General features: G+C 35.5%; 1 long non-coding RNA gene across 1 annotated transcript; it reads right to left on the reverse strand.

The window, feature by feature from the left end:
* Positions 1–639: 639 nt before the first annotated feature.
* On the reverse strand, positions 640–20,568 carry LOC103884296. Its single transcript, XR_002521989.2, has 3 exons — positions 20,335–20,568; positions 11,265–11,382; positions 640–974 (listed from the first exon to the last, which is right to left on the reverse strand). It is a non-coding gene; the product is annotated as an uncharacterized LOC103884296 (long non-coding RNA).
* Between the last annotated feature and the right edge of the window lie 1,843 nt (positions 20,569–22,411).

The following is a 22,411-nucleotide window of genomic DNA, read 5'->3' on the forward strand; positions in this document are numbered from 1 at the left end:
TTCTCTTACATAGATGGATAGCCTTAGGAAAAAGCCTGCTGTGGTTTTATCAAAAATTATCCTGATAATAACAAAATTGCAAATATCAAATTTCAATGGCAAGGTGGAGTATTTGATAATCTACTATTCTGAGTTCATCATCATGTAAGCAAACTTACTACAACAATTACTACCACAAAGAGATACATAATGAGAATTACTAATAATAATACAGACCTATGGCAACTGATGGTAAAAAATCCAAAAAATACTTACAATTCTATGGAGGAAATATAAATGGAAGGGAAAAATCTTTCTATGTGTTTGCATGTGTATGTGTGTGTGGTGGGGGGTGTTTGTGTTAGTAGGGGAAAGTGGCAATCATATAGAGTTTCATTTGGTTTGTTTTTTAATGAGATCGAAGAAACATGCCCCTGAACTGCATACAAATAGATACTTTAGTATTTACTTTGATTTACACACACACACGCACACATACATGCGCACACATGTACTGCTGTAACTTTCTTTTTGTTCTCCGTTTTATGCTATAATAGTCTATTTTTCTTCTTCTAGTGATGAACAATACAGACATAGCAGGAGAGAGTTTCTGCAGAAAAAGGCAATGCATCATCAAAATACAAGAATATTAAAAGCAAATTCCAAATCAGAAAAACATTTGAGCTTTATGCACCAATTTGATTTGGGAACTAAAATGTATTTCAGATTTAGTATTATTTCTTCTACTTTTCTTTAGTTTTCTTCCTTTTTACTTTTCTTTTCATCCTATATTTCTTTTGCTATTCTCCTTCTTTGCTAATAAACTTCTGCTTCTTCTACCCAAATGAGTGAAATATAGCCAATTGGGTCTTCATTTTCACTTTACATGTTGAAGTACAGCAATCCTCTTCAAATGGTTTGATCCTCTTCTCTCAATATCAAGGACAAATTATTGAAGATCAATACTGATGCCAAGGGACATGGTCTTCTAGTTACTGCAACCATATAGAGAAGAGGGCAATAATATTTGAATGGAAAGTGAAGTCACAAATAATTGATATCCACTACAAAAAAAAAAAAACACAAACCATCATTTCTGTCACAATATTATTACTTATTGGTTCACAAATTCTGAAAGCAAAAAGTACTGCTGAAATAAAATAGTAACTAAACAAAGTATTTTATCTGTAGTCACAAATTAAAATTATTCGATTACATTTAACTGTTATTTGATAAATGTCTGTTCAGTACACATGTGAAAGACAATATGGTAGATAACATATGCATTATTTCTTAGCTTGCCTATATGTAGGTATTAGTTGGTGAGCTTGTTAATATGCATATTTCTGGCCTCCATTCAAAGAAATTACACCTCATTGTTATGGGGAAAGGGCTCAATAATTTATTTTTAACAAGCTCCAAAGGCAATTTTCATGTTTTAGGACAAACACTTGCAAATGCCCTGGGAACAGAAAATTGGAACAATGTCACTTTCCTCAAAATTCCTAAATTCTGAAGCATTTGAAATCATAATCATCTTTTGATGTTGGTGCACACATATAGTGACTTCAAATACAAAATAAAATATGTTATATTTTATAAAGCATAGGCTCAGCTTCAAGGTTCAGGTTCAATATGTAAAATGCTTATAAGTAATCTCTCCTGCCTTTACAGTAGCAAAAAGCTACAGAAACTGAAAGTCAATAACTTTTCTTGGACCCCTCAGACAACTGAGGTCACAGGGTAAATAGCAAGCCTAAAATCTGAAGAGAAAGGGAACTCCAGATAGTCATAGCTGAGATCTGCTTACCTAAAGCCGATGCTGAGGAGCCATAAAGTGGTAGGCAAATTTAAATAGTAATTTTAACAAACTGCCCAAAACGAAATGTAGACTAGCTTGAGTTGGAGAAATTCCTAGGGCTGCATTCTAAAAATGTCCTTCACGGTTTTATGGGTTCTACTTCCAGAAACTCACCAGATTCTTATTAGCAGAGGGCCATGAAAGAGCCTCTCAAGGATCTGGCAAGGTTGGGGAGGTATAATCATTATAATATATACACCTAGAGAGTTCTCCATTAAAACAAAAAGCAAAACGAACAAACAACAAGCAACAATACCTATCTCCATTGGAAAAAACTTTACCAGAACCTTATCCTATGTGGGAAAAGAGTATTTCTTCAACTTCAGCCCCCTTTAGTCTTCTTGTTTCAACTTAGTGGGGGAAGGATGAAAGCTAAGAAACACCAGTGAAGTGCACAGCCTTGTGACACAGGCCAGCTGAAAGAGTGATATTTAACCATACAATTATAGAATATTTTGCCTTCCTCACAGCCTACCACCTTATCAACAGGGCTTTAATATAATAACACTGGATTACAATAGAAAGTTGCAAAGTATAGACTCTATTTTAAAAGGAATTCTTAGGGAAGCACAAACACAACAGGTGAGAAAATAAATGAAGAAAATAAACAAATTTGAAGCTTCTGGAACTTACAACTTTAACAAGTGTTCAAAACACTCCATCTCCTAGCCTAATTTAAAAGCTCATAGTAAAGGCCTATTTACTTCAGTTCTTATTATCTGATGCAACATATATGGATTTCACAAAAAAATTATAAACCATGCTAAAATGCAAGTAAAACATAATCTAAGGAGACTTAACAAGCATTAGAACCAGGCAGAGTTATTACACCGATTTGAGAATTATCAAATAGGAAATTTAAAATTACCATTTTAATATATACATGTTTAAGAAGAGATAAACAATAAAAGTAGGAGGAAGGGAACATTCAGAAGAGTTCAAAGGGAAATTCTAGAAATAAAAAGTACTGCAACAGAAATGAAGAATGTTTTTTACAGGTTCATCAGTAGATTAGACATGGATAAAGAAACAATTAATGAGCTTTAAGGGAAATCAATACAAACTTCCCAAACTGAGAGGCAAACAGAAAGGATAATTAAAAATAAATGAAAAAAAATAGCAAAACCAAACAAACAAAGCACAGAACATGCAAGAACTACAGGACAATGTCAAAAGGTCTAACATGTGCCTATTGGAATATCAGGAAAAGAAGAAATCAGAAATCCCTCGCTATCTTTCACAAAGTCTTCTGGACCACATAAGCAATACTTCTGTCTTTCTCTCTTTGACAAAAATTTAGTAACATGATGCCAAAAGAAGGTTGAGAAATGCAGTCTTTTAATTGTGCACGCTGATCAGTGTTCTGTTACTTAGGGAAAATTGGAGAATGGTAAAACAGCCTCTATTATACTCAGCTGGAAGTAATAAATCTGGGAATAAAACAGTTTGATTATGAAAATATATTTGTCATTCTAATATGGAAGGACTTTATTCTTTAGTGTTCTGAAAGGCACACGGTAATTTACTCTGACAAGGTCTATATGAGTCTATATGAACTATATTGGATTTGAGCATATCTTGCCTTAGAGATATTGTTGCCCATTCCTCACATAACTTTTTAGCTAATTGGTGGAAACATGTCATATTGCTGAGCAAATGCAAAAAAATGAGTTGAATCTGGGCTAATCCCAGAAGTCCTAGATGTAACCATTCATAGCAGTATTTGTCTTCAGGCCTGTTGAAGTATGAAGAAAGAAAAAATAATTTAATTTGGATGGAATGCCAAGTTCATTAATTAAAAAGTAAAAAGAAAAGAAAAAAAGGACAATGTTGCACAACTAGAGAGGATAAAAAATTTGAAGACTATGAGTAAACTTTCCTGTTATATCAAATAATTTGATTTTATATTTTCTGAATAATGAATGGGAAACCATGAAATTTTAGAATAGGTTGAAAATTCTGAGAAGCACTTAAGGAAACAAATTAGAAACATTGTCACTTGCTTTAAAAGAAGAAAAATGAATATACAAAAATCTGGTAGGTGAGTAATGCATTTACAATAAAGGTAAGAGATTGATTGAAAAATAAATACATCTAAATTATATTGAAAGCAACATTTGCCTACTTCCCTAATTTAACTGTAAACAACTTTGCAAATATCCAATCCTCCCAAATCTAGACCTCACCAATAGTTGTCCAAAGTTTACTATTTAACAACAGTTTGAAGAACGCATTCTGGAATTTTAGATGCACTGCAAACTTTAAGTTTAGGTTACGAACATGTCCCTCTTTTGGAGTGAAGCAATTGTTTATTTTATTCTATCTTTTTTTTTTTTTTTTTTTTTCCCCAGGAGTGGAAAATATCATGCAATCTGACTGAAATTCAGATTATCTTCAAACAGTTACGCTGAGACTACAAGGTATACTGGGAAGAGAGAGCTCACTGTCTGATCACTTACTCACCAGAAATTTAACATGTTGGAGAACATCTTGTATTATTTGGAATCTATCCATCATTAAACATAAATGAGGAGACTGTGGTACACAAATGTGGTAATACCAAATGGATACATGTATTAAAGACACTGTAACCATCTGGACTCAATATGGGACCCAGAATGTTCCCATTTATCAAATTATAATTCCCATACGATATTTTATATCTGTAATTCAATGTTGATGAAAACATAATTGTTTTCCATTTGTCAGAGTGATTTTCAGCAGTAATGGATTAAGTTAACACATTTATCAGAGAAGGAAAAGATTGGTGGCCAATAGAGAATTTTACTAAATTCTCTGGTTTTAAAGAAAGAGGAAGAACAGAGACAAGTAACAGTCACCGTCAGAGGATTATTCAAAAATTTTAAGAATGAACACGTTTTATAATTATTCTTGTCTCCATCTGTTTGAATTAATTTCCTCTCTTAAAAGTGCTCTCCCTTTTCACTGTTTACCTAGATATTAAACAGGTTTCAAGATCCATCTTTTCCATAAAAAAATTTTATCACTACCATCCACTCCATTATATACTGAACTGTCCCTTCTGTAACACAGGAGACATTACTACCTCCACCAAATAACTTTTATCACAGGCTTTTTAATGATCTCCACGCAAAAGAGAGGTCTGTCTTCTTTCCTGTCTTTCTTTTTTTTTTTTTTCTGTTAATTGATTTTTTTCTTTCTTTTTTCCTTCCTTCTTTTTTTTCCCCTGAGGAAAAAAAGTTTTATCATGAAAAATTGTATAACAAACACCAATAAATAAAACTAAGAAAAATGCAAATATTATTTTTCAAGACATAGAAATTATCATACTTTGTCTACCAGGACTGTGTTATAGCTGGAACATCTCTATTGGAAACTCAGGATATCTTGATAAACCATTAGCACAGCCTGTAAAAAATATTATCCTCAATAGTTCTTTGATGAATACTAGCACCCCTTTTAGTTCTGGCTATTGCTACTTAGGATAACCAGTATCATATTCTTTCCCCTTGTTCTGAAATAAATGCTGTCAAGAACACTTTCACTTCCAGTCCATCTAGACTCCAGCTCTTCTAAGAGTTAGTCCAGGAAGGAATCTATGATGGTAAGATTGAAGGTATTAATGCAAGAAGTAAAAGTAAAAACTAATAGGGAGTAATAAATGCCCTGAGAGCTCCTTCCTTCCTCCAGTCTAGACTCTGTTTTCTCCCAAATATTATTGGGCATCCTGAGTGTTTTTCAATCACCTCTTGTACCTCTCACTTAGCCACATTTTGCTTCTTAGCACTTAGTCCTTGAATCCTACAGTCAAATTTTCATGATTTTCTAAGTATTTTTGCTCTCCAAAGTGTATAATCCTTATTCCGTTATTCTCCTCAGTCATGGCACCTCTGTTCTTCCAGCGAATGAGGTCAAAAATCTTGGAGGTATCCTTGCAGGTTCTCAGTCTCCAGAATATCCCTGGAATCTAACTTTTTTTTTGGCAATACCACCGTAGCCCAAGCCAACAACATACCTAAATATGACCATTGCAATGCCCTCTGAGAGTCTTCCATTTTCCAATATTATCAGCCCTCGTACACATATACCTCTGTCTATCTTTTCCACACATATACCTCTGATGATTTTGACATAGGAATCTGTTCATGACATTCCTGCAATCCAAGTTCTCCAGTGGTTTCCCATTAAGCCTAGAAAAATACTCACATTTACTCCTTGGCTTATAAATTCTAACAGGAACTTGTTCCTGACTGCCTCCCCTATTCATGTCCCATTATCCAGCCACACATTTTAATATTTTAAAAACTCGTCTGCCTTGGGACTATTGCACTTTGCTCCACTCATCTTATTACTCTAGATAGCCTTATGACAACTTTTTATTTTGTACAAATGCCAAGTCAAATTTATTACCTTCAGAAGTTAATTTCCTAAGTGTCTCAATTAAATAGAAGTCCTCCATAAATTGAAAACTTATTTTAAAATGATTTTATACTTATCACTATGTGGCAGCATATAAATAAGATATGTATATACATGTATAATGTCTAATAACAATTAATGCATTTAATATTTTCCCAACTAAGAGACTGTAAACACCACGAAGGCAAGGATATTATTTATATAAATAATAGTGCCTGATACATAGGAAATATATAATAAATATTCTGAATAAATGAATAATCTAAAGGAATTATAGTATTTATATATTTCAAAAGGGAATATAAGCATAATTTAAAACAAAATATTGAGGAAGAAAAATATGTTTTACATATATATCAGAAAAAGTAAAATTCCAAAAACTTAACTCTGAAATTCTTCATGAAACTTGGTCTAACAAGACTTCCCTATTACAATTGATGGCAATTTCCTCTTTCCACTTGCCAATACAAATCCTTGAAGACTTCCTTGATACCATTCTTTCTCCTGGAGTCTCATGTAATCTATTATTTTAGTTACCCATAACTTCAAAATATATGCAGACTCTGACGGTCTCTCAGCACATTTTATTAGCCCTTTGTCCCATGGTTATCTTTATGCCTAAGTTACTGCCATATCCTCGTAAGTTGTGTCTTTGCCTACAGTACAGGCTTTTCATATAACAGCAGCTGGAGTGATCTCTTTCTACTGAAGGATTGAGTACTGGCATATGATGGGAATTTTTTCCTGCTTGCACAGCTTTCCAATTATTTTATAAGTTAGCGGTGGTTCTTTGAAGCTCTGGAAAATCCTGTTTTCTGAAGCTGTCATCATCACCAATAAATATTCATGACAGTGGTGTTTATTGTATGAATTGCGATGATTCTTTCTGGAGTTACATAAATTTGTGTTTGAAACAGAAGCCTACGTAAGCCTTGGATTTTTAACCCAATATTCTTGAATCTCTACCTGTATTGTTATGACTGTGATGCATGTCATATAGACAATCAAAATCCCAAAGGGGTGCAGCATCAAAGTAATTTCTCTCGTCAGAGCAGAGAAATTCAAAATAGTCTTCAAGATGGAAAAAAAAATAAAAATAAATAAAGAAAAAACTTGACTAACAGTAGGCTATTGGTAAGAAAACTTCGTTACTACCTAACATTACATCTAAAGATAAGATAAATTTGGGGCATGTTCTTGTGGGTTTTTTTTAATCAACTATAATTTCTATTTCAGGGATTCAATGTCCTGTTTTAACTTTAGAAAGGAGAAACTAAAATTTAATTTTAAAAGTTTTTATTCCAACATTTATTTTATGCTATTCTTCTGCTTTATAGGCATGGATAAATCTTAAAGGCATACAATAATTGGAGATATATATATATATATATCTGAGTATGTTAACATATATCAGATTACGTTATTATTTCTTTGCTCAAAATTCTACATTTTAATAATATTAAATTTAAATTTTTCCACAATGGTCTCCTAGGTACAATGTGATTTGTGTCCAGGCTATGACACTCCATTACCCCCACTTTGCCTCCAGCTGGTTCTTGCTTTTCTTTTCCTCACTTGTTACTGCATAGTGGCCTTCCAGCTGTTGTTGAAACTGACAAGCACATTCCATCCTAGGGCATTTGCTTTGGCTGATCTTTGTGCCTGGAGCACTCTTCTCCCAGATTTGCAATTCGCTTCCTGCCTTACCTTTGCGCAGATATCACCTTCTTAATGAAGCTGACCCTCACAAATCTATTTAAAATGTTCAGTCTGGAAATCCTTATTCCCCTAATTATGTTCTATTTTATTTTACTTTGTACAGTACATATATCATCTTCCAGCACAAGTTTTAAGTTAGTTATTTATTATGTCTGTGGTATATCATCTTTTTTTCTACAAGAATGTCAGCTGCATGAGCACAGCTTATCTTATTCTTGTTGTCAAACTAAGTAACAGAGAGAGGCTCTCTAAAAGAAAAAAAGATATTTATTCAGGAGTAAGGTATTTCAGTGGGAATACAAGTGCCACAGTAAACTATGTGTGTACTCAGGGAGGTCAAGGAAGACAAAGTTTTTTAAAGGAAAAAATGAAGAGGATTACAAAATTGTTGTCAGGTAATTATCCTTGACTATAAGGATCAATAACAAGGGTAACAACAATCTGAGAAGAGTTTCTGGGAAGATTTTTTTGCAGAAGTATTTTTGTGTAAGGTTGCAATAGCTTCTGTACAAGGTTGTGGTTTTTGCAATGTTTGTGGTATTTTTTTTCTCAGGCATACAAACATGAGAACCTTCTCCTCAGGGCCTTTTCTGGCTCTATTTGTCTTTATCTTTTTTTAAAACACTAGTGACTCCCTTCTGATTCTGATAATTTTCACACTGTATGTGAAGCACTACTATTATGCATATACATGGTAAAAGCTTGGAGGGCAAGCTTTAAATTATATTTGTTGCATGAATATTTTAAGAGCTCTTACAAATAAAGATAAAAAACCAAACCTGACAATTGAAGAAATAAAAGTAGAAGCAAGACTATGAAAAAGAAAAATTCAGCTTAAGATCAAAGGCAAATTAAAAGCAAAACTCAATTTTAGGCAAATAATTTAGAAGTAGCTTTTCCTTTAATTCCTGATAAACATGTTTTTTAAAAGGCAGTATAAATAATAGAATCTAGTAGAGAGATTCAGTCATGGTTGCTGCCCTATCTCACATGATTCCTTCTTAAAAGAAATGTACAATAACCTTCGTGTTCACATTCCAGGGCAAATATTTAGCCATGATTATGATTCCATATGCTTACTGTGTAGCATAAATATCATGCCTATGGATAGAACCCTCTAATGTTGTGATCTCTATTTAACCTGTTCTTCAGAAAAGGTCATGTGACCCATGCCCTCTGGGGCAATCTTGATAACTCTCACTCTCTTTCTCCATATGCAGCCAAATATGTCAAGGGCAACATACTACTTTCCTGTGAAAAGAGACTTCTTTCTTGTCTTTTGTGCTTTTTTTTTTTTTTTTTTTTTTTGGTCTTCTAGTTTTTCCGCAACAGATCTGTATTAAACATCAAATTTAGTTTAGATAATTGAGGATGATTAAATAGCCCAGCACTCTTATGTATAATTAACTGAAAATTAAATATGGCCGTAAATATGAACGTAGTCCATTCCAGCTCACCAGGGGAACTCTGCTTTAGAATTCCAAGAACAGATCTGGACAGTATAAAATACTGTTTTCTTCAATGTTGTCATTTTTTCTTATTTATTTATCTTAGTTGTTTAATTATGGAGTCAGAAGGCTGGGATCTAAAGTAGAATTCTGGTACTGTACTTTAAGTTTCCTCAAACTCCATATAACAGAATTAGAAAATCCTACATTAAACCTGAAGTGTATGTGTGTGTGTGTGTGTGTGTATTTGTTCTCTATGTGTGCATTGGAGTTCATCTGTTTTTAAACCTAGGATAAAAAAATAAGATAGGGAAACAGAAGACATTTGGTATATTTGTTGATTGGAAAGATGACAGTTACAGTGAAAGAGGTGTATTAGATCTACAACTAAGAAATGAACATTGAGCAAGAAAGAAACACTACCAAGATAAACAGACAAAAAATTCTATCTAGTAATATCATGGGTATTGTAGAAAAAAGAGTATCTTTTTTTTCCCATCTTAAGTTTATGTCTGAGTTCTCTATAACAAAAGAGAGATTAGCAACACAAAAGCATACAAATTTATTTAATATAAGTCTTATGTGACACAGGAGTCTTCTGAAATGAAAACATTTAAGTCAATAATCAACTGCATATGTTACAGTGGTCTCATAAGATTATAATACTGTATATTTATTATACTTTTATATGTTTAGATATGTCTAGATGTACAAAACCTTACCATTGTGTTACAAATTGGCATCTCAGGACTAATAAACCATACCATATAGCCTAGGTGTGTAGCAGGCTATTTCATGTAGGTGTGTATAAGTATGGCCTATGACATTTGCATCACAAAATTAGCTAATAACTCATTTTTTAGAATGTATTCCCATTGTTAAGCGATTCATGACTCTATTTAAAAATTTGGAAATTGGAGTGGCAAATCACAGGTGCAAAATTCACCATCTTGGCATAGTCAAATAAACAACACAGAGACTTAGGCACTATGACAAAAGTGATCAAAAGAGTCAAAATTGCCCATGCAAAATGTTGCATATTATAAAGAACATGCCAGTTACTGTTTTCATTTATACATACGTTGAAAAGGGTGTTTATCTCAAGTTCCTTATCATTGTAAATCAGAGGGAAAAAATGGATAGAAGTGAAGCAGAGGAGGAGGCCTAATATCAGAAACAAGAAGTTGTAGTTGGAAATCTCACAAAAGAGAGATATAAAACAACATATTAAAAACTGGTCATGAGCTATTTTAAAACAACCTATCTACTGTTTTTTTTAATTCAAATATATTCAGCATGTCAGTCATATATCAGTTATATATTTTTTCTTGTTTCAATTCTAAAACTACAACTGACCAGTTTTAGTAATCTCACCAGATAGAAAGAAGAATAATTTTAAAAATTTATATAATTTGAGGTTATTTCACCATAACCACATTGCAATGAAAAATGATGCTTTATTTTTAATAAAAATAATTTTGTCAACAAAAACTTGCTTACGGTGTGATTTCAAAAGTTATAAAGTAATACATTTAGAATTAACAATGAACTATTTTTTTTTTCTGTTTTCTGAATTCCTGATGCTGTGGCATCTGGCCCTTGCTGACCTGAGACAGATTGTCCCACCCAGGATTAGTTTATTCTCAGAGATAGTAAAGGACTTGCTTGAGAGCATGCCTTTGGTATGCAAAACAGCCAATCCCAAATCTATGTCCCCTTTTCCTTCTGTTATGTTTACACTATGGAACGCTTTCCTCCAGGCCTAAGCACCCCAGAACAAGGTCACTGACAACTAGGGACTACTTCTGCACCCCACAGTCCACCAAATTAATCAAAATATCTCATTTTAAACCTACTTTGCTTTGCATCATCCATTCCTCCCTACAAAAACTCCAGTCAAGGCTTTGCCGGTAGCTCTCCTCTCTGTCTGCTCATCTCATGCAGATGCTTCCCAGGCATGGTGCGCTGTGCCTCCTATTTTTAGAAGACCGTGAGAATAATACAAATGCCTTTATTAATCACAATCACGTTTGTGCCTGTGTGTCTTATCAAACTTAATTAAAACAAATCCTGGGTACCATAAAACAAATCTGTATAAAAACATTAAAAAGTATGAAACCATTAAGATATAAAGAGTTAATCATCAATTATCCAGAAAGTTTGCTTCACTAGAAAACTCATTGCCAGATAATGTCACATAAAGGGGGTACTACAGTTTCCTGAGTTCTTGTCAAAAATGGAACATAAAACCTAAAAAAGAAATTAAAGATAATCAGACCTAAGAGCTTAAAAACACAGTAGATTGTTCACTGGCCTACACTGTAAAACTAGAAAATCTGGAGAGCTCATTTAAAATAATGACCAGCCTCACAGGGATTTTATTTGTAATGAAGACTTAATGTATCTGAACCATTTTTAAACTTTATGGATGAGAGACATGAATGAAGTGCTTTGCTAAATCACTCTCCTGTCTCTGGCCTCAGGAGGTTAACTGCGATGCTAGCTTTCCTATGAAGACCACAAGAAGGAGAGAGACCAGAATTTTACAGTTTGTTTTGAGCAAAGGTCATATAGAACCATTGCTCCAGGGATCAATGCTTTTCTACATGGATTGTACTCATAACAAACAAATGAGTTATTTTAATACACATCAAAGTGGTCCTGACTATCAGGAAAGTAAATCAAACTAAAGCGACACAGAGACCGCACACACACAATATATATACCAATCCCTGAAGAATAGAATGGTGGAATGTGTCTTTATCACACAGAAATAATACGACGGTTATGACTTTCTGTGAAGTGATGGTTACTGGAACATAGAAAAATAAACAAATAAACTCACTTTGAAGGAGACTGGAGATAGGGCCTACTTACAAGATGAAGGTGACTAATATTGTTCAAAATGTTATTGGAAACTTTTTCTAAAAAAGTTGAACATTATTGGGCTATATTGGTATAGCATTTGCAAATATGTTCTGTATATAAAATCATACGAAAAAATGGAAGTTCAGAGCGACTCAGTAACTTCTCATGGGTTCTTTTTGATGGTGAAGAGCTTGGATACAATTCTCAATCTGAGTTCAAAACGCTAGCTAATGAGTTTTGAAACATTAATATGTTTTATTCATATAAAACATTATCTTGAGTTTTCTGTAAAGAATGTGATATCTTTCTAACATTGTAAAATTATTTACATTTTTAAAACCATTTTTCTATATTACAATGAATGGTAGTGAAAATTGGATGGACTTTAATATTAGCGACCTAGATTTAAATAAGAGCTTAACCATTTGATATTTGTGAATCGTAGAAAAGTTACCTAATCTCTCAAAGCTTAAGTTTTTGAATGTGTGAGCACGGCCAAGATGTGCTCACGGAGAATGGTTTGCATAATAAAGGGTGATGTGTTTAAGAAGTACTGTTAAATTAGAAGTTACAAAATATAGTTCTTTTTTTTTTTTTTTTTTGAGGCGGAGTCTTGCTCAGTCGCTCAGGCTGTAGTGCAGTGGCCCGATCTCGGCTCAATGCAAGCTCCGCCTCCCGAGTTCACGCCATTCTTCTGCCTCAGCCTCCCAAGTAGCTGGGACTACAGCCGCCTGCCACCAGGCCCTGTTAAATTTTTTGTATTTTTAGTAGAGACGGGGTTTCACCGTGTTAGCCAGGATGGTCTCGATCTCCTGATCTCCTGATCTGCCCACCTCGGCCTCCCAAAGTGCTGGGATTACAGGAGTTAGCTACTATGCCCTGCCAAAATATATTTTCTACTGTAGCACATAACAAGAAAAAAAATTACTTGGAAAAAAAAAAAAAACCCACAAAATGCCTGCTTTGAATTAAAAAAAAAAAAAAAAAAACATGGAAAATTTATTCTGCTTTAAAAATAAAAATGACACTCCAAATTCAAAAGAACTGCTTTTCTAAATGATGTTGCTAAAGTAGAGTTGTATATTAAAGCATTTTTTATAAAAAGAAAGTTGCTGATGTTTTTTCAATGTATTGTGTCGTTCACGCCCCCAGTCATCTAGCAATCCTTCTTAGCTATGTATCTAACTCATACTCCATATTTTAAAGACTCTCCTCTGCTCCTGTGGTTTACCTAAAAATTCCAAATTTCAAAATTATGTTTTCCTAGTATACTGTTGAAAGATTTTTTGAGAAAGTCTTCTTCAAAACTAGTTTTTAAAAATTTGAATTAGCGTCAAGCCATTGAAATTAGACCTGCTAGTCTCTCTAGAAATGATGTGCTGAGACCTGAAAATGCTCTGTTTCTTTGCGGAGGATGTTTTTGGGTAATTCTCCTTATTACAAGCAGATAGCTCTGAGTGTGTTAGAACCAAGCACTGAGGATCTTTACATTATTCTACTTTTGTTGTTGTTGTTGTTGTTGCCTATTCTGAACAACACTGGTGACTAGAACCTATGACTTCCTCAAGGGTAGCATCCTGAAAAATTGCTATCCCAATTCAGAGTATTTATACTTTTTAACAACAGGTAGATCACAGATGCAGATACCCAAATCAGACCTTGTCTCTGCAAACAACTGATATAGCCAAACGTGTGCGTATCAGATGACTATTATCCCTGCTCAAGATTTGTTATCAAAAGCTAAGGTCCTTGAGTTTTCACAAGGTGTGATCCTTGAGGTGTCTTCTAGGTGTGATTGTGGAAAGCTTTCAGTACTTACTTCTAGCTTTAACTTTCCCGCATTTCTAAAGGATGGTTTTCAAACCTTGACATATCCTTCTATCCCCTACTGTCTTTGGTGTTGAGATAACTTGTCTTTGTTCCCCCTAGGAACACATTGAATCCCTTCGCTAAGTACATGTAAAAGACAGGAAAGAATGACAGCATCATGGACTCCTCATTTTTCTCTTTCCTTTTTTATAACACTTTACAATGAATGAGATTGTAGTCAGAAGCCCTCCAAATTCTTCATCTTCCCACTTGTTCACTTGAAAAACACCATGCTATAAGTGAAAGAAGGCAGTCACAAAAGATCTTATGTTATTCCACTTAAATCAAATGTCCACAATAGGCAAATCTATAGAGATGAAAAGCAAATTAGTGGTTGCTTGGGAATGAAGGAAACAAGAGAGTGATAGGTAAAGGGTCCGGGGTTTGTTTTTGAGGTCATAAAAAATATTTTGAAATGTTTTGTAGTGATGTTTATACATATCTATGAATTTACTGAAAACAATTTCATATTTGTGAATTACATCTTGAAAAAATGGCTAAATACCATATTAACAACTATAGTCCAGAGAGACAGGTACTAAAATACAGATTTCCAAGTAGTTGCCAATTGATCAAATAGTGGCTGTTTCTCTTTGATTATCATTTACTTAAATGAATTGTCAAAATTTAAAAATGTAGGGATTTCACATAAAAATCCAGAAGAAAGGAAGGAAGAAAGGAAGGAAGGAAAGAGGGAAGGAAGGAAGGAAGGAAGGAAGGAAGGAAGGAAGGAAGGAAGGAAGGAAGGAAGGAAAGAAGGACAAAAGAAGAAAGAGAGAAGCATTATACCTTGTCTGTTGGGTTTTCATAAGAGTTATTATCTCTGGATAATTATCTCTGAACAATAATAGTTTGAGCCCCCTAGGAACACATTGAATCCCTTCGCTAAGTACATGTAAAAGACAGGAAAGAATGACAGCATCATGGACTCCTCATTTTTCTCTTTCCTTTTTTATAACACTTTACAATGAATGAGATTGTAGTCAAAACTGGAGACAAGGATGGTATTTTTCTCTTGCAATGAAAGAAAAAAACCTCAGTGTCAATCACTGACAACATTTAAAGAGTATCTTCTACTGACTGACAACTTTTAAGCCAATACTATATTGCCCAAGGAATGACTGAGGTATCAGACTTCATCGTTAAGGATGCTATTTATGAACTCCAGGGGGTTGTGATGTTCTTACTGTTTAACAAGTGTAAGTAAGAGATCCCACAATGCTGCTGTACAAAATCCCTTTGTCATTCCACTTAATCCCCTTCACCATTTCCTCTCCTGAACCTTAGCTTCATGGCCGCTTTAGTTCTTTGAAGTTTGTTTTTCTGCCCCCCTATCTGTGTGAATCACTGCAGGCCAAATTCTGTTTTTGTGATAGTCAAGGGGAGCTGCCAGCCTATATCTAAAGGCTGAATTTAGCACCAGGGGTGGTGGCTGATCTCTAACAAATGTAAACAAACCTATCAGAAAATGTGGCTGAGCTAGACAAGTGTTGGGGAGGGATATTAGAAGAGTGGGCAGATAATGACTTTTGTATGGTTCTATAGAACTGACTGTGTTTTTCTTTCTTTCTTTCTTTTTCTGTAATTCCAGTTCAATTGTGATCTTATATAATACCTACAGGTTGCATAATGATTGTAGGGTTATTGAAAATATTGCATTTTATACCAGTAATATTTCCTTTTTACGTTTGAAGGCACTTTCAAATTCCTTATTTTTTTTTTTTTTTTGGTAACATAGTTAGGATGGATTATCATATTAGATAAAGGTTGATAAATTTCATGTATGATGACAAAAGTATTGGTTTCTAAGTACTTGTCAATGAGAAACCTAATTCAATGATTATAAATCAACATATTTATATTCATTTATTATTTACAGATATGTAAGGATTATTTTTAATAGTCTAGTAGGTTTCTCAATTTGCCAATACAGTTTCACTCAATTTCCCCTTGTTAGAATACAGGAGTTAAGGAATGTGCTACAAGTATGACTTCTGTAGAGAGTTGTCAATCTGCAGATCATATTATAATAGTTTCAATAACTCTAATACTACATATACATTGCTGAAGAAAGAGATTTAAGTAAAAATTTTAAGGCAAGTAAAAAAAAATCTACTTAATTGTATCCATTTTGGAAAGCATATTAATCAACTTTTCACTACAAAAAAATGCTAATTCATTAAGCTATCTAATGCTTAATCTAAAAGAGGTTGCATTGTATTATAAATTGAGAAAAACTGCATTACAATTTGACATTATTTGTTCTCATCTCTGAGGAGATTCTGAGCTTCTAGGTTCGATTTACTGGTCAGGCTAAGATTTCTGCAGCTGCTCAGTTGCAGTTAAAACTGAATAGAAACTATCAAGATATGTCCCAGTTGATCATCAAAGTGCCAGACATATTCATTCCTGCTCTGATATTTACCAACAACCTTCTCATGTATAATGATCATGTTCAATTATTACTCTACTATGACTACTCTATTTGTTTCCTGATAATCTTCTAGCACAAGAAGCCAAAGAGTTCATGAGGCAGCTGTGGTTATGTAAGTTTAGTGAATCTCTTACTGTGTACCTAGGAAGAAACATCTCTTCTGTGCAAACTAGGACTTTGGAACTATAGAATTTAAAGGTGCAAGTTTAAGAAACACAAAATTCCTAAGAGGCTCAGTAGGATAGTAGAGCCATCCTGATTTCCATCCCTCAGATTCTGAGTCCATGTGGTCTACTAATTTAAGACAGTAGCATAATCTCTTTCTTAGTGAATATTCTCCAGTAGCTATTAGTGTACAAATTAAAGATCTGCACACTTGTGCCTATTCTTATTGCTTCACCCATATGCATCTTCCCCAAAGTTCCTTGTACCCATATTTCAATATTGTTTATTACAAGCCTATGGCCAAACAGATAACCCATTTGCTACTGTCCATGAATATTATATATAATAAATTTGGAGCTGGATGTGATGGCACATGCCTGTAATCCCAGCACTATGTGAGACTAAAGTGTGAGGATCACTTGAGCCCAGAAGTTCAAGGCTGCAGTGAGTTATGATCATGCCACTGCACTCCAGCCTGGATGACAGTGAGAACCTGTTTGTAAAATGATATAAATAATTAAAATGGTAATATTGGTTTAATTCTTATATTAGTCTGTTCTCACACTGCTAATAGAGACCTACTTGAGACTGGGTAATTTACAAAGGAAAGAAGTATAACTGACTCACAGTTCCACATGACTGGGGAGGTCTCACAATCGTAGCTGAAGGAGAATGTGGATCGAAGTCATGTTTCTCATCGTGGCAGGCAAGAGAGCTTGTGTAGGGGAATGCCCCTTCACAGAGCCATAAGATTTCATGAGACTTATTCACTATCATGAAAATGGCATGGGAAAGACCCGCCCTCATGACTCAATTACCTCCCACAGATAGGGTCCCTCCCATGACAAGTGGGAAATATGGAAGCTACAATTCAAGAGGGGATTTGGGAGGGGACACAGCCAAATCATATCATTCTGCCCCAGCCTATCCCAAATCTCATGTCCTCACATTTCAAAACCAATCATGCCTTCCCAACAGTCCCCCAAAGTCTTAACTCATTTCAGCATTAACTCAAAGTCAAGTCTGGAGTCCAAAATCTCATCTGAGACAAGGCAAGTCTCTTCTGCCTATGAGCCTGTAAAATCAAAAGCAAGTTACTTACTTCCTAGATACAATGGGGGTACAGGCTTTGGGTAAATACAACCATTCCAAATGGGAGAAATTGGCCAAAACAGAGGATCTACAGGCCTCATGCAAGTCCAAAATCCAGCAGGGTAGCCAAATCTTAAAGTTCTGAAATGATCTCCTTTGACTACATGTCTCACATTCAGGTCACACTGATGCAAGAGGTGGTTCCCATGTCTTGGGCAGCTCTGTCCCTGTGGCATTGCAGAGTACATCCTTTCCCCCTGCTGCTTTCATGGGTTGGCGTTGAGTATCTGTGGCTTTTCCAGGTGCACGGTGCAAGCTGTTGGTAGATCTACCATTCTGGAGTCTGAAGGATGGTAGCCCTCTTCTCATAGCTCCACTAGGCAGTGCCCCAGTGGGGCCTCTGTGTAGGGGGCTCTGACCCCACATTTCTCTTCAACACTGCCTTAACAGAGGTTCTCCATGAGGTCTCTGTCCCTGCAGCAAACTTCTGCCTGGAAATCCATGCATTTCCATACATCCTCTAAAATCTAGGAGGAGGTTCCCATACCTCAAGTTTTGTCTTCTTTTCACCCACAGGCCCAATACCATGTGGAAGTTGTCAAGTCATGGGGCTTGTACTTTCTGCAGTAATGCCCTGAGCTGTATGTTGGCCTCTTTTAGCCAGGGCTGGAACTGAAGCACCTGGGATGCAGGGCACCATCTCCCAAGGCTGCACAGAGCAGGGGGCCCTGGACCTGGTCCATAAAACCACTTTTCCCTCCTAGGCCTCCAGGACTGTGATGGAAAGGGCTGCTGTGAAGACCTCTGACATGACATGGAGATGTTTTTCCCATTTTCTTAGTGACTAACATTTGGTTGCTCGTTACTTATGCAAATTTCTACATTGGGCTTGAATTTCCTCAGAAAATGTATTTTTTCTTTTCTATACTATCATCAGGCTTCAAATTTTCTGAATTTTATGCTCTGCTTCCCATTTAAACATAAATTCCAATTCCAAACCATATCTTTGTGAAAACATAAAGCTGAATGCTTTTAACAGCACCCAAGTTACCTCTTGAACACTTTACTGCTTAGAAATTTCTTCTGCCAGATTCCATAAATCATTTTTCTCAAGTTCAAAGTTCCACAAATCTCTAGGGCAGGGGAAAAATGTCACCAGTCTCTTTACTAAAACATAGCAAGAGTAACCTTTATTCCAGTTCCCAACAAGTTCCTCATCTCAGATGGAGATGTTCAAAGAGCATTTGTTCAAAGCCAGTCAAAAGTCTCTAGGAAGTTCCAAACTTCCCCAGACCTTCCTGTCTTCTTCTGAGCCTTCCAAACTGTACCAATATCTACCTCTTACCCAGTTCCTAAGTTGCTTCCACATTTTTGGATACCTTAACAGCAGCACCCCAATACCTGGTACCAATTAACCATATTAATCTGTTCTCATGTTGCCAATAAAGACATACCTGAGACTGAGTAATTTATAAACAAAAAGAGATTTAATAGACTCACAGTTTCACATGGCTTGAGAGGCCTCACAATGATGGCAGAAGACAAAGGAAGAGCAAAGGGACATTCTACATGGTGGCAGGCAAGAGTACAAATGCAGGGGAACTGCCCTTTATGAAACCATTAGATTTCATGACACTTATTCACTATCACGAGAACAGCATGGGAGAGACTCACCTCCTGATTCAATTACCTCCCACCAGGTCACTCCCGTGACATATGAGAATTATGGGAGCTACAATTTAAGATGAGATTTGGGTGGGAACACAGCCAAACCATATTGATTCTCTTTTGTCATAAAATGGACAACAAGATGTACATGCCAACCCTATATCTATTGAAAAGATTCCTTCTCACCATTATGTCTCATAGCTATCACTAGAGACCAACATGGCCAACCTGGCGAAACCCATCTCTACTAAAAATACAAAAATTAGCTGGGCATAGTGACAGGTGCCTATAATCCCAGTTACTCAGGAGGCTGAGGCAGGAGAATCACTCAGACCCAGGAGGCAGAGGTTGCGGTGAGCCTAGATTGCGCCATTGAACTCCAGCCTGGGCGACATACTGAGACTCTGACTCAAAAATAAAAGAAAAAAAAAGTTGTACTACAAAAGTCCATTTTTGGCTCATACAATCATACTGAGGTGACCTTACTCATGAGGTAAGTTCTGTACTATTCTTCCTCTGCCAGCCATTAAAAAAAAGATCCAGCTTGCGAAAACAGATGTAAGTATAAAAGAAGGTACTGCTCCAACAGTGGTGGGTGGCATCTGATACTGTGACATTCATTTATGTATCTTATTTTTACCCATGAAACTTGAGATTGATCCTAGATGTACCACTTCCATCTTAACATCGATTCTAGCTAGGTCCCACTGACTATATGACTTTTGAAGTCTTCTCACACCCAGATCTTGATAAGTAATACTCATTCCATAGTTTCTTGATATGCCATGGTCAGATATTCCATCTTTACCCGTGTCCAATAGCATACTTACAGTTGTTTTTCAAATATGCTTGCATCTCTGCTGCAAATGTCATGATCTTTCTTACTTCTTAAGCCTTGGAGTTTGAACTACAGTTTTCATCTGAATCTGTATGTTAGATACCACGTAAAACCTTTTCCCTAAATCAGATAACTTTAGTTCTATGAGATCTTCTAGTTGCATGGCTCAAACAACATCTTGGATCTGTTTCAGAGTCTTTTCTAGTTCTAAGTCCCACTCAAAGCCATTCATGTTACCTAACAAATGTGTCAGAATAGCATTACATGTAATAGCATTATTGTGCAATAAATGTGTCAGAATACAATTCCCAACTATGGTATGCTGCACATGACTCCCAAAGAGGCTTATGAATGATGTAGCTCATTTATTAATATATTGGCCTGCTCTGGATTCCTAAAAATTTTGAGAAATATGATAGGCACGTGAATAATTTTAAGGATTATCTTTACCCTCTACAGCAAGGTATTCAGACTAGTAGCCATTTTTTGTTCATCAGATCAATCAACATGATGTCCTTAATATAGTGGATCAACTTTATCTCCTGTAGTTTGTTTAGATGGTACTAGAGCCTACTGGTATATTGTGTCAGCAAGCTAGAGAAATAAATTTATTGAAGAGAAAGACCCACAATGTTTGTTGTCATACATCCATTGTGAATGTGACTGTTTCTTATTCTCTTTCTCAGTGGGTATGTAAAAGAAGGCACTCACTTTATCAATAGCTAATAGTATATATCAGAGACCCTTGTAAATGTACCACATCTGGCACGACAGCTGCAGTTAAGTTTACAGTGGTCCTGCTTCATAAGCCGGACCAACTATATTTTAAGGGATCGTGTTGTGAACTAAATGGTGATATCATAAGCCAGACCAACTATATTTTAGGGGATCATGTTGTGAACTAAATGGTGATATCATGGGGATCACAATCCCTGCATCTTTTAAGTTTTTGTGAGTAGCAATAATCACTCTGTGATATAATTTTGTTCAGGATTTACTATATTATATGGAAGGGATCAGTTTCAGAGTCTTCCTCTTGGCATTTCCTAATGCAGTTTTTCTTACTCCACAGAAACCAATGTGTGGGTTCTGTCAACTACTGAAGATTTTCATTCAAATTATAGATTGTGAAAATAGGGCTTGTGGATGTAGTGGATCTTCTGTGAGTCAGATCCGGGCCAAGACTCCCTTTATGACTGGAGTGTACGTGCTTATGGTCTACCATAGCAGAGAGAATGAGAATTTAGGTATGTAGTATCTGTGTCCATAGCATTTTTTTTCTAACTAGCCATTGAAATATGAGATCTTCCTTTACCTCTGTGTAAAATTACCCAAGTAAATTGCCATACAAATGTGTTTAGTAAAGGAAGGTGAAAAATCACTACTGTGTATACTTGCTGTGCTATCAAAGGGTCTTTCTTCATGGGGCCCTGCTCCCCCCATAACCAGTTGTTCCTTGGGCTAAAAAGTATATAAGCTACGAAAAGTGGGGAACGGGCCGTGAAAGCTCACTGAGGTAACTGACTTCAACCTTTTGCTCATTCAGTCTTGATATATTTTAATCATAGATGTTAAGAAATATACTTTTCTGTGTTTTTTTCATCTTGGCCCGTGTGTCTCCATATTTTTTTTAACATTCTTTACCTCATCCTTGCTGTCCATTATGGTATTGTCTCTCTTGCCTCTACTCTTTGTCATCTGGTATTTAAGAATCTTATTATCCCAAATGCTATAAGGGAGCCCAGCTTTATAACAGAATCTCCTGTCATTCTCAGCTTACCTTGAACAGTCAATACTGAACACATCAGCAATACTGGAACATTTTTCACTTGCATATTTATTACTAACTTGTTAAATAAAGTGTCTCTAGGACAATGATTCCCAGCTTGTGGCAATGGTCTCCACTGCACCACAGGGTACAATTGATAATGTCTGGATACATGTTGGTTGTCACAACTAGAAAAGGCTATTGAGGTCTAGTGTGGAAGGAATACTGTCCAATATTCCACAAGGCACAAGACATGCCATCACTTCCACAGTAAAGAAATTTCAATTCTCAAATATCCATA

Source organism: Papio anubis, chromosome 3 (genome assembly GCF_008728515.1).
Source record: "Papio anubis isolate 15944 chromosome 3, Panubis1.0, whole genome shotgun sequence".
Taxonomy (NCBI): domain Eukaryota; kingdom Metazoa; phylum Chordata; class Mammalia; order Primates; family Cercopithecidae; genus Papio; species Papio anubis.